Raw genomic sequence first — 14,664 nt, forward strand, 5'->3', positions numbered from 1 at the left:
AGGGACAGCTGCAGGAACAAGTAAGCTGGGGATGAGCAAATTGTAGTCAGGGTGGCCGAGGGGGATGTCAGTGATTCCAAAAGCAGGAACAGATTGGCCAGTGTAGCAGAGGTGGAATCACCATTCAGAGAGGGCCCTTATTAAGAAAGAGAGCTTCTCTTGTAGGAACAAATTCAAAATCTATGAATTGCCAGATGAAAAATGATCAAATGTCTTTCCAGTTAATTTCATGCTATTCTGGTAATTGCCTAAGTAACAATAATCATGGTAATCGATTATACAACCCATAACAGATCCAAGCACGTGGTTTATGGAAATTGTGAACTATCCTTCCAACAGCAAATATTACCTGATCAGAATTTCATTCCATAAGATTATCCCCATTTCTATATTAACCTCTGATCATTGATGTCCAAAAACAATTCTGCTTATCTGATGCATGGTTCAAAATATTTGCACAATAACTTGTGCATGACAGGTTTCAGAGTAAAATGACTTTGATCACAGCAACTTCTAATCTGCAGATGGATACCACAGTGCAAGGGGGACAGATTTCAATAGTTTCTATGACAGATGCCACACATAATCCTGTGTTCCAAATCTTTCTCACGTAATTCAGGTTGTATTCTTGGTGTGCTGAGTTAGTGTAGATTTATCAATAACATGATAAAACAAATGTTATACATAACAAGCTAAATCAAAATACAAAGTAAGATTATGTAGCTTAATCTTCCAAGGCTGGATAGTAACTGCTGGATTTCTTTTCTCTATATCATTTGACATAAGGGCATCATTTTAAATTTGACTTCTGCATCAGCTGCTTTGAAAGTGATTCCTTTGTTATCTTTCGTTCATTTATGTGGATCAGTTATCATGTTTTTGAAAAGTATGTTAAAATATTCCTCAACAAAAACATTGTATATTATTCAATTATGGTGTACTAATTTTAGGAAACTGAAATATAGTTTCATATTATAATAATAAAACTTGGAGAAAATATTTATAAGACACAACATTTCACAATCAAATGACTAAGCAATCATTGTACTATTACAAAAGAGTATGCCAAAATATGTATATATAATATTGACTACATCATGTGCCCAACAATGTTTACTTCCTTCCACAAGTAATTGACTAGTTTTGAGTGATCTATTTGACTGTTGGATTTTTTTTGCCTTGTCCTCAGAAATTTGAGATTGTTGTCTGTAATATCCATTTAAGATCTTCATCCACCAAAGAGCCTTCAGAAAAGTTTTCTCACAATTCTGGAAATTATTCCCTAAACTAAACTGAAGGCCGGTTGCAGGATTTAGATAATGTCTGATCAACAATTAACAAATTCCCAGTCCAGACCAGAAGGAAAACCTCTAAATATGTAATAATTTTATAATTAAATCATCCTAACACCACCAAAGTCAAATAAATGTAACCCTGTTTCTCCTTAAGTTTTAGACTATTTCTTTTGTACACTGCATGTTACCATAGTCTTATGTAATGCAATTTACAAGTGAATCCATCTTCCTGTGCTTCAATGAGTCTGCAAACAACTGTGAATTGAAGGCAGGGCTACATTTGTAATTGTGAATGAACTGTGTTTCTTCACACAAGGCCCTTCAACCGGAAATTACTGTTTAAAAAGACAAGTGAAGCAAAATTGTTCTCTGTCAATTGCACTAAACAGGCTAGAGTTAATGGGCAGTCCATTCAATGTTTTTCCATTGTTGCTAGTGAAAGTTAGGTGTGAGGTTGAATGCTTCATTCTTGCATTTTGCAAAGACGCAAAATTTGTTCTGTCTCAAAACACAAAGAACATTTTACAGCCAATGAAGAAAAAAACAATAATTAATAGTCTCAAGCTCACAACTTATCTCAAGGAAATAATTTTACCAATTTCCAGTGGAATTGGAGTAAATAATATTGTATTTATAGGAATTTTTATATTAATCTGCTTGCTTAATTAAATAGTGATGAGTTTTACAACTAATCTTCCCCTCTGAGTTGAGAGGAAGTTCATCTTTGGTTACAGGTGGATGTTTAGAAGAATAATCTAATAGTGGGAGCTTGACATTCCCTATCTCAGGCTACTTGAACATGAATGAAGTCCCTTAACTATCGTCCAGTTAAACTCAACACAGGACTGAATTTGAATCTCTGATCAGAATGACCTAATGCTATGTAACCCAGTGGAGTTCAGAATGTTTACATATTGCTGACCTTGTTTGAGTTGTATTTTAGGCACACACAGTACTGCATACTAATAGCCAAAAAAATGTCTTAAGCTTTACTTTGGATTGGAAGATACTACTACTACTGTTTCTTTATTATATTTGGGATTTGATTTTTCATGTTGTTGCTTGTTCTTTCAAAAGTATATTTATTGTTATTTCTATCAATTTTATAATAAATTAATTCGTATTGTTACTCTGGTATTCTACATTGTTCACATTCATTTATGTGGATGTGGAGATGGTGTTTCCTGTGGTGGGGGAGTCTCGGACTAAAGGACACAGCTTCAGAATAGAGGAACTTCCATTTGGAACAGAGATGAGGAGGAATTTCTTCAGATAGAGAGTAGTGAATCTATGGCATTCATTGCCATCAGCGCTGTGGAAGCCAAATCACTGGGCATATTTAAAACAGATAAGTTCTTGATTAGTCAAGGCATCAAAGATTATGGGGAGAAGACAGGAGAATGGGGTTGAGAGGGATAGTAATCAGCCATGATGGAAAGGCTCAATGGGCCAAATGGACCAACTCTGCCATAGACTTGTCTTCATTCCTGGGATATGGACATTGCTGGCAAGCAAACATTTGTTTTTCTGTAACTTCCTTTAATATGAGTGCCCATTTCAAAGAACATTCAATAATATTGTTATCTGGATTTGCATAAATCCACACAATGTTGGTAGTTGTTTTTATAAACAATTTACAGAAGATCAGATGGACTTTTAGCAATGGTTTGCAGCTTCACGGTCACCATTATGATTATTTCTCATTTCTTTACGAACTGAACTGAATGCCATAGTATTAGCACTCATGCTTTAGGAAAATTGGAACAAGCTTATGGCTTACTAGTCCGGTAAAATAACCACCATGCTACCAAAATCATTGATGGAATTGTAGTTTGCATCAGTGTCAAGTTTACACGGGAATGTCTCCATGGTTTTGCACAGGGGAGATCATGTCACACAGTTTTTGGAAGAGGTATCTCACATTTACAAAGAATGATAGGTGTGGTTTATAAGATTTCTGTCAGACTTCTGACAAGGTCCTGTAAGGCTGGTCCAGAAAGTTCCAGCACACAGGATCCATGGTGCAAAATTAGTGATAGAAGGTAAAAGGTAATGGTCAACAGGTGTTTTTCTGATGAGGAGTCTGTAACTACTACCTCAAGGATAGATGATGGTGTGAAGCCACGTATAGCAGTGACTGTATTAAAACTGAATCATATGAAAGCTGTAATTGGAATGTAGGAAAGCCTTTTTTCACACAGCTGGAGAGAGAGTGCAGGAGAATCCCACTCTTCTTCAACACAAAGCTAACAATAAATGATTAACTACAGTTTGAATTGCTTTAACATTTTGAATGCAGTCAGACAAATGACAGAATTGCATACAGTATTTACAATGGTAGCACATCCTATCTAGCAGAACTCTTTTGTATGTTCATACTGGTATCTGTTCCACAAGTTGAACACCCAAAATATAACCCTTTAGTTATAGTGTTGCGGGATGGCTCCATGAATGTACAATTTAACCAGAGGGTAAGACGCAAAAGAGATCTGTCGTGCACTATGCATTAAGTGACAGGGTTACATTTCTAACAGTATGCTAATAACAGGAACATCATGTACACAAGAGATTCTGCAGATGTGGGAAATTCAGAGCTACACGCACAAAATGCTGGAGAAACTCAGCAGGTTGGGCAACATCTATGAAAATGAATAAACAGTCAATGCTTAGGGCTGAGACCCTTCATCAGGACTGGAAAGGCAGAGGGAAGATGGCAAAAGAGGGGAGGGGACAGAGTACAAGCTAGAAGGTGATAGGTGAAGCCAGGTGTGTGGGGGAGGCGGAATGAAGAGGCTGTGAGGTGACAGGTGGAAAAGATAGAAGGATTGTAGAAGAAGGAATCTGATAGAAGAGGAGAATGGACCATGGGAAAAAGGGAAGGAGGAGGTCTGGGGGAGGTGATAGGCAGATAAGTAGAAAAGAAGTAAGAGAAAGGGCTAGAGTGGAGAATAAAAGAAGATGTGGGGTGGGGGGGGGGAAATTACCAGAAGAGGGAGAAAGCAATGTTCATGCATCAGGTTGGAGGCTACCTAGACTGAATATGAGATGTTGCTCAGCCAACTTGAGACAGTGTCTTGACGGCACAGCAGTTAGTACTCCTGTCTCCCAGCTCCAGGGACCAAGGCTGGATCCTGAAGTACTGTCTGTGCAGTACTCACTCCTTCTCTCTGTGAATTGTCTTCAGGTGTTTCAGGTCCCTCTCTCAACACATTTGGATTTTCAAAAGGCTTTTGACAAGGTCCCACACAGGAGATTAGTGTGCAAACTTAAAGCACACGGTATTGGGGGTAAGGTATTGATGTGGATAGAGAATTGGTTGGCAGACAGGAAGCAAAGAGTGGGAATAAACGGGACCTTTTCAGAATGGCAGGCAGTGACTAGTGGGGTACCACAAGGCTCAGTGCTGGGACCCCAGTTGTTTACAATATATATTAGTGACTTGGATGAGGGAATTAAATGCAGCATCTCCAAGTTTGCGGATGACACGAAGCTGGGCGGCAGTGTTAGCTGTGAGGAGGATGCTAAGAGGATGCAGGGTGACTTGGATAGGTTAGGTGAGTGGGAAAATTCATGTCAGATGCAATTTAATGTGGATAAATGTGAAGTTATCCACTTTGGTGGCAAAAACAGGAAAACAGATTATTATCTGAATGGTGGCCGATTAGGAAAAGGGGAGGTGCAACGAGACCTGGGTGTCATTATACACCAGTCATTGAAAGTGGGCACGCAGGTACAGCAGGCGGTGAAAAAGGCGAATGGTATGCTGGCATTTATAGCAAGAGGATTCGAGTTCAGGAGCAGGGAGGTACTACTGCAGTTGTAGAAGGCCTTGGTGATACCACACCTGGAGTATTGTGTGCAGTTTTGGTCCCCTGATCTGAGGAAAGACATCCTTGCCATAGAGGGAGTACAAAGAAGGTTCACCAGATTGATTCCTGGGATGGCAGGACTTTCATATGATGAAAGACTGGATGAATTAGGCTTATACTCGTTGGAATTTAGAAGATTGAGGGGGGATCTGATTGAAATGTATAAAATCCTAAAGGGATTGACAGGCTAGATGCAGGAAGATTGTTCCCAATGTTGGGGAAGTCCAGAACGAGGGGTCACAGTTTGAGGATAAAGGGGAAGCCTTTTAGGACCGAGATTAGGAAAAACTTCTTCACACAGAGAGTGGTGAGTCTGTGGAATTCTCTGCCACAGGAAACAGTTGAGGCCAGTTCATTGGCTATATTTAAGAGAGAGTTAGGTATGGCCCTTGTGGCTAAAGGGATCGGGGGTATGGAGGGAAGGCTGGTACAGGGTTCTGAGTTGGGTGATCAGCCATGATCATACTGAATGGTGGTGCAGGCTCAAAGGGCCGAATGGCCTACTCCTGCACCTATTTTCCATGTTTCTATGTTACAACTTTTTTCCAATCAGTTCACTGGCCTCAATAAATTCCCTATTTATATGGGTTAACCGATCTGGGGTTGAGAGGGTGAACAGCTTTAAGTTCCTCAGCATAAACATCACCGAGGATCTCACATGGTCTGTACATACTGGCTGTGTTGTGAAAAAGGCACAACAGTGCCTCTTTCACCTCAGACAGTTGAGTAAGTTTGGTATGGGCCCCCAAATCCTAAGAACTTTCTACAGGGACACATCTGAGAGCATCCTGACTGGCTGCATCTCTGCCTGTATGGGAACTGTACCTCCCTTAATCACAGGACTCTGCAGAGAGTGGTGCAGACAGCCCAACACATCTGTAGATATGAACTTCCCACTATTCAGGACATTTACAGAGACTGGTGTGTGTAAAGAGGGCCCGAAGGATCATTGGGGACTCTTGTCACCCCAACCACAAACTGTTCCAACTGTTACCATCTGGGAAATGGTACCACAGCATAAAAGCCAGGACCAACAGGCTCCAGGGACAGCATCTTCCACCAGGCCATCAGACTGATTAACTTACACTGACACAATTGTATTTCTATGTTATATTGACTGTACTGTTGTACATACTATTTATTATAAATTACTATAAATTTCACATTGCGCATTTAGACATAAAGATTTTTACTCCTTGTGTACGTGAAAGATGCAAGTCATAAAGTCAGTTCACATGAGGAAATCTGTAGATGCTGGAATTTCAAGCAACACACATAAAAGTTGCTGGCGAGCACAGCAGGTCAGGCAGCTTCTCTAGGAATAGGTACAGTCGACGTTTCGGGCTGAGACCCTTCGTCAGGGCTAACTGTAAGCTCTTACTAGCTCTTCTTTCAGTTAGTCCTGACGAAGGGTCTTGGTCCGAAACATTGACTGCACCTATTCCTATAGATGCTGCCTGGCCTGCTGCGTTCACCAGCAATTTTTATAAAGTCAGTTCAATTCAATTCATAGGAAGAATCAAAGGGGAAGCAAAGAGGAGCAGGAATAAGGAAAATAAGGAGATGGAGAATGAAACTACTACAATTGCTCAAGACACAAGACTGCAGACTGGAGTCTGGAGTGAAAAACAAACCGCTGGAAGAACTCAGTGGGAAAAACTTGTAAACACAATTTTTCCTGGAAGCCAGCAAGGTCCTATGGGCCAAATAATCTCCTTTCTTTGCATTTATGAGTTGGATTGTTCAAGTAATGTGGAGACACAGTCTGTCTTCTCAAGAGCTCTCGTTCTGCAAAGCTGATGAGAAAATTGCAAAGACATACAAAGCCTGTTCCTGCCGTCTGTGATCTTCACAATTTCCAGTTGCCCTTTAGGCTATAAACTGATGGATTAAAGGTTAGCTTTATTTGTCACATGTACATTGAAACCTACAATGAAATGCATCATTTGTGTCAAATCAAACCAGCGAGGATTGGGCTGGGGGCAGCCCAGAAGTGCCGTTACACTTCTGGTGCCAGGATAGCATGTCCACAGATGACTAACCCTAACCCATATGACTTTGGAACACCGAGAGAAATGACAAAAATGAATGAAAGTAAAGGTACAACAGAGATTACAAAAAGAAACACGTGCACAAAATTCTTTATTTTCAAAGGAAATCCTTCCTTTCATATGGCGAGTAATTTATAAGCAATGGGTTACAAGCAGAATCAAAGTGTTCCTTAAGCAGTCCCTCAACATTGAGAAAGACATGCTGGTTTTGTGTGCTTTGATGTTGCTAATGAGGACAAAGTGGGAACTGCAGACTCTTCCTCAGATGGGGCATGCAGGTGGGTAGGTGTGAGGCGGATGCACTTATTCAGGGCGTATGTGTTCCTGGAGCATTGCCTTGACACTCAATGATGGAAGTGCCTTCCACAATCTGGGATGCCATCACTGTCAAGATAAGTGCTGACTGCCCCACAACAGTCTGGATCTGATCCTCATTTTTCCTTATTGTCCTTTGTCTTATACTTTCTTTCTGGGTGCATTATGTGCTGAAATTTTGATATTGCTGATTTGTTGAACTCTAATTTTGATTATGCATATTTTAAGAATATGCTGACTTCCTTCTGATTACACTTTTGACAGATGAAAACCAAAGTGCAAATAAAATGGGACACAAATCATATGTTCTGCTTAGAGATTCTAAACTGTATCATCACTTTCACTGTTCCTAAATTTTTCATGGATGACCACACAGTAAAACTGGCACTCCATCTGTAAACTAAGTGTAACACTCCAAGGACATGGTGACAGCTTAACTAGCTGCTGTAAATTACTGTGTAACACCCTAGGAAAGGATTCACTGCTAATGTAATGGTTTTTCTGTAGCAGCAGTGTTTGGGTCATGGCTAGAGATAACTGGGGCTTTGGAATGTGCATCGTCCAATGAAGGGAGTGTTTTATTTTCTTGTTGTGTGCCTGAGAACGAGGTGTTCTGGGTCTTTTGCTCAGCGGGAGATGAAGAGGGAAGACACCAGAAAGGAGAGGTGGGGCCAGGAGTCGATGATGCCCAGAGAAAACGATGGAGGACTAATGGATGGGAAACCGTGAGCTCCAACATGTGCACATTAGACTGTTTCATTAAAATGGGCCCCTTTCTTTTGGTTTTTCTTTACTCAAATTAAGAATTATAAAGCTAAATCATTTAATTGCATATGGTGTACTGCCTGTTATTTCATGGTACTGATTTTTAACGGGGGAACAGATCACACAGCATCCACACAAGCAAGAGGTTTTGCACGTCAGATTTCTCATGATTGGCAGGGCCAGAGACCGTCTTCCCTAGACTAACGCTGTTGGCCGAACCAGAGGGTCACACAGGTTTGGCTTCTTGCTGCATATTTTCAACGTGTCTTCCTTTCCATTACATGTTTCAAAGTCTGAATAATCATATTTGGTATCATTATACGAGGCAATGGGTTGGAAACTTGCTTGCAACCTGCCTTCACCTTGTAGAACAGCTCCCCTCAGGTTATTCCTGGTCTGCCTAAGATATCATGGGAAATGGTCACTATGCTAATGGTAAAATTCATTTGCTCTTTTCAATGAATTAAGACTTGCATTTCCAAAGAAAAAAAATTGTTTGGTTTCATATTGGCTCAACTGAGGCTATTACCATCATTCTACATCCCTTTAACTTCAATGAACATCGGCAATAGCTCTCTCAGTTTGTTTGCCTCTGAATTTGTGTTTTACTTCCATATCCATAATCTTTCACAGGCCACTTTCTGTCACCTCCCTAACACCTGCCACCTCTGCTCTCAAACTCTAGTTCTTTCACTTCACCAGGTTCTCAACTACCTAGAGTTATAACACAGATATCGTCCACTTTCTCCATATGAAGTTTTTGAGAGTAGAAATGCAATTGTGGAGTGGTTGTTTCTGTGGGCATGCTGTGTTGTTTGTGTACAACATTATTCTCATTCAGTCATCAGAGTACACACTGTGTGCAACTTCTGGGATTGTATTATGTCGTTCTGTACTAATTTACTATTGCTAATACTGTGCCACTCTTTTTCGGCTGTCCATCGATTTTCGATGATGACTGAGGCCTGGGCAAGGTTGTATGGAAGACTGGTAGTTGCCCATGCTGCAAGTCTCCTCTCTCCACGCCACCGATGTTGTCCAAGGGAAGGGCACTAGGACCCATACAGCTTGGCACCGGTGTCATCACAGATCAATGTGTGGTTAAGTGCCTTGCTCAAGGACACAACACGTTGTCTCAGCTGAGGCTTGAACTAGCGACCTTCAGATCACTAGACTAACGCCTTAACCACCTGGCCATCTTAGTGGCTACTGTGCCACTAATTTACAAGTAAAAAAGAGCAGAGGGAGCTTCCTCAATGACCATCACCCAGTTGTACTCACATCTATGATGAAGTGCTTTGAGAGGTTAGTCATGGCAAGGACCCGGACCCACTGCAAATTGCCTGTTGCCACAATAGGTCTACAGTGGATGCAATCTCACTGATTCTCCCCTCAGCCTTGAATCGCCTGGACAATACTAATGCTTACATTAAGGCGCTGTTTATTGACTAAAGCTCAGTGTTCAACACAATCATACATTCAGTTCTAATCAAAAGCTCCAAAACCTGGGCGTTGTACCTCCCTCTGCAACTGGTTCCTTGACTTCTTCATTGGGAGACCACAGTCTGTGCAGATTGGAAATAACTTCTCCTCTTCGCTGACAATCAATATTGACACACCTCAAGGATGCTTTTCTCTCTCTACACCCACATCTGTGTGTCTAGGCACAGCACAAATGCCATCTAAAAATTTGCTGATAACACAACTATTGTTGGCAGAAATTCAGATGGTGATAAAGAGGTGTACAGGAGCATAATAGACCAGCTGGTTGAGCAGTGTCCGGCAAAAACCTTGCCCTCAATGTCAGTAAGATGAAGGAATTGATTGTAGACTTCAGGAAGGGTAAATTGAGGGAAAACACACCAGTCCTCATCAAGGGATCAGAAGTGGAAAGGGTGAACACTTTCAAGTTCCTCGGTGTCAATGTCTCTGAGGATTCCATAACTAACTTTACAGTTCTAAAGATTCAGTGTTTTGGGTGGCGCTCTGTTTCTTTCCGGATAACGCCTCTGGACCTGTGGAGAGGCATCAGGTTTGGCAGGTGACTTGTCAACAATAACATTCTCATCATGCATCTGGACCTGTGGAGTGGCATCAGGTTTCGTGGGTTTCTTGTCTAAGGCAACGTTCTTGGTTTCCAGTGTCACGTTGCTATCAGTGATGTCATGAATGAGAGGTAAGTTCGGTGATTGTAATATGTCCGTCTTGTTGGATACAGTTGATGCAGGTGTGTTCTTCGGTTGAGCATCCAGTATCTGGTCCACATGATGTCTCCATGTCTGATCTCCAACATCCATTTGTACATCAGTGTAGATCTTGTAGCTATTCTACTGGGTGTCTGCTTGTCTTCTCAGTAATACATACTAGGACTTCCTGTCCAACCTCACAGTTCCTTGCTGCTTCACTTGGCAACTGGCTGAACTGTTTATTCTGCACTTCCCTCCATAGATCTAGTTTCAGGAGGTCTTTGCGAGATCTCAGAATCCTGTTCGTAAACGGCATTGCAGGTGTTTGATTTGTCGTCTCATGAACAAAGTTCTGATACACAAAAAGGAAGTTGTCCACCTTGTGCTGTAGAGAAATGTCCTTCTTATCTATCACTTTAATGGAGTTCTTAAAGGTTTGGATAAACCTTTCAGCAGAGACAGTCTTTGCTGAGGTGGTTCACTTCATTGGTATAACCCCCAGCCTCTTCAAATGAGCATCCACAGCAATCAGGAACATGGAGAGCATGAATGGCCTAGAAAAATCAATATATACTCTTTGCCATGGTGAAGACAGCTACTCCCATGGGTGTAACAGTGCCTGTGGGGGTGCACTTTGAACTTTTTAGCATCCCGAACAGCTTTTGACCAAGTCTTTGATCTGCTTATCTATTCCGGGCCACCACATGTAACTCTGGGAGAGACTCCTCATCCTGACTGTACCCAGGTGACCTTCATGCAATGTTTCTAACTTGGCGACAGCTGTGTAGGGACGGGGTTCGTATTCTGGAGATGGAAAGAACAACCAGAAGACAGCAGAAGAGAGCCAGGAGAAATGCAGCCATGGTTGCCACCACTACAACATATACATGTCCCACCTGCAAAAGAGCTTGTGGGTCCAGGATAGGACTGTATAGTCATCAAAGATCTCACTGTTAAAGGAGTGGACGTCATCATTGGATTTCGATGGACAACCGAAGAAGAAGAACGCTTCTAACATTATGGTGCACATGAGATCCACGCATCAGCGTTCCTTGACATACTGACAGTGATCTCTTCTCGCTGAGAATTCTGGAAACATAGAGCTACCATGAGCTGGCATCATTGCACGATGATTTCATAGACCTTTGATAATGTTGGGTCATTCCTTGTTTCCCTTTGTATTTCAGAATTTGTTACCGGCAATGGGTCCACCAGTGCAATGTGGAACACTTCTGCTGGGTCACAGTACGAAGATTTTTCTTCTTCGGTTACCAATAGTGGAATACTTGACAAGCCATCAGCATTGCTGTGACCCTTGAACTCTATGTCATAAGAGTGGGCTCTTAGGAAAAATGCTCAACATTGTAACTGGGTAGCAGTCATCACTGGCGTTCCCTTCCTGGGATTGAAAATGGACACAAGAGGCTGGCTGGTGATCTGTCACTAGTGTAAACTTTTGTCCATAGAGGTAATGGTGAAACTTCTTTATTCCCCATACTAGACTAAGGGCCTCTCAGTCGTTCTGTGTGTAGCTGCATTTTGTACTCATCAGAGACTTTGAAGCAAACAGAATCAGGCCGTCAGATCCATCTTTCATAGTGCGTGACAAAATAGCACCGATGCCATAAGGTGAAGCATCGCACACCAGTCTGATGGCCAGGGATGGGTCATAATGGGTGAGCAGTTCATCGGACGTTATTAATCACTTTGTTTCCTTGAATGCTTTTTCACATCTTTCTGACCATTCCCATTTTGCTCCTGTCTGTAACAGTGTATTCAATGGATACAGCACTGTAGCTATGTTTGAGAGAAACTGGTGGTAGTAGTTTACAAGGCTCAAGTATGACCTGAGTTGTGACACATTTTCCGGTTTGTGTGCCGGCAGCTTCAATCTTCTCTTATGACTTATGTGAGCCATACTTGTCAATGACATGTCCATAATATGAGATTTCATTGCTGAAAAACTCACACTTCTTTCTCTTTGAGCGCAGACCATTCTCACTCAGCCTGATAAGAACTTGACCAAGGTTCTGGAGTCATTGTTTTTGCCAGTCACAATGATGTCACCAAGGTAACATTGTGTTCCTGGATATCTTGGAGCACTTGGTCCATTGCTTTTGCCAAATTGCTGGAGCTGGTGCGACACCAATTATACCGAAACAACCCCTTGTGAGTGCTGATTGTGAGGAACTTCCTGCTTGACTCCTCAATCTCCATTTGCAGATAGGCTTGTGACAAGTCAATCTTTGAAAACCTCTCCCTGCCTGAAAAATGTCTTCTATTCACAGTATGCAGCACAGGGTTGATGCTCACTTTGAACTCCCCGCATATGTGAATAGCTCCAGCCTTCCCTTTCTTAATCACTGGGGCAATGGGCCTGGCCCAATCACTCCACTCAACCTTGGAGAGTATGACAGACACCTCCAAGCTCTGCACTTCAGCATCCACTTTAGGATGTAGTGCATAAGGCACTGGGCGTGCTTTATGGAATCTTGGTGTTGTTGCTTCATCCAGTTCAATTCTGGCCTCATGCCTTTGAGTTTACCAAACAACTTCTCATTAGCATTAAGCAGCTATGCCAGTCTCTGGTTAGTGTTACTATTTGGGCTGCCATTGCCTGTTGATGTCTCACTGAGAGCTTTGATTGTGTGCCAGTCTAGCTGGATTTTTCTCAACTATGCACGTCTGAAAAGTGCTGGCCCTCCACTTTTCAACACATAAAGTTCTAACTGCTGTGTTTGGCCTCCATATGTCACATTTACCTTCAGTTTGCCTTTGGGAGACTCTTTTTTGCCTGTGTAGGTCTTTAGCATCATTGAGGTCCCCTCTAATGGTATCTTAGAAAACAATCTGTTGTAGTCAGCCTCTGGAATTATAGACAAAGATGATCCTGTCTCCAGCTCCATTTTCAGTTTTATGCCAGGCGCATCTGTTGTGATCCGTACTATAATACGATCTGCTTCTGTAATACTATGCAGTTCTACGCATGACAGTTCACCTTTGTCAGACTCTGTTGTCTGATTCTGTTTTACATTTGGTAACTTTATGCTTTTACTTAGTTTTGTGCTTGAGTCTTTTCACTCAGTTGTGCTTTTTATCTGCCTTGCACACTCAATGTGACCTTAACTGTGAAACTTTCTGCAGACGTTTTCTTTGAACCAACAGTTATTTACATCCTGGGAGGATTTGCCACATCGACAACATCTTTGGCTTTTTGTACCATTCAGGGACATCTTGTACATTTCACATTTTAACCTCCTCTTCTGTAGTTTTGCTGCATCTTTTGCTGTGTTCTCTAACGATATTGCAATGGTCAATGCCCGTTCTAAGGTTAGGTCTCTTTCTGCCAATAACCTAGTTTGAATGACACACACAAAATGCTGGAGGAACTCAGCAGGCCAGGCAGCATCTAGGAAAAGAGTGCAGTCAACAGTTCAGGCCGAAACCCTTCAGCAGGACTGGAGAAAAAAAGCTGAGGAGCGTAGTAAAAAGGAGGGGGGAGGGGGGAGGGGAGAGAAACTCAAGGTGATAAGTGAAATCTGAAGGGGGAGGGAGCAAAGTAAATTGGTGAAAAAGGCAGAAGGTCATGGAAGAAAAAAAAGGGTGAGCAGCACCAGAGGGAGGCAATGAGTGGGCAAGGAGATAAGGTGAGAGAGGGAAAAGGGGGTGGGAAATGGTGAAAGAGAGGGGGTTGGGGAGTATTACCAGAAGTTTGAGAAATCAACGTTCATGCCATCAGGTTGGAGGCTAGCCAAACAGAATATAAGGATTGCTCCTCCAACCTAAGAATGGCCTCATCACGACAGTGGAGGAGGCAATGGATAGACATATCAAATTGGGAATGGGAACTGGAATTAAAATGGGGGGAGCACTGGAAGATCCTGCTTTTTCTGGTGGATGGAGTGTAAGTGCTCAGCGAAGCAGTCTCCCAATCTACATTGGGTCTCATCGATATGCAAGAGACCACACTGGGACATCCGGATACAGTATATGACCCCAACAGACACACAGGTGAAGTGTCGCCTCACCTAGAAGGACTGTTTAGGGCTCTGAATGGTAGTGAGGGAGGAGGTGTAGGGGCAGGTGTAGCACTTGCAAGGATAAGTGCCGGGGGGGGGCGGAATCAGTGGCGAGGGACGAGTGGACAAGTAAGTCGTGTAGGAAGTGATCCTTGTGGAAAGCA

The sequence above is a fragment of the Mobula birostris genome, chromosome 1, assembly GCF_030028105.1.
Source record: "Mobula birostris isolate sMobBir1 chromosome 1, sMobBir1.hap1, whole genome shotgun sequence".
Taxonomy (NCBI): Eukaryota; Metazoa; Chordata; class Chondrichthyes; order Myliobatiformes; family Myliobatidae; genus Mobula; species Mobula birostris.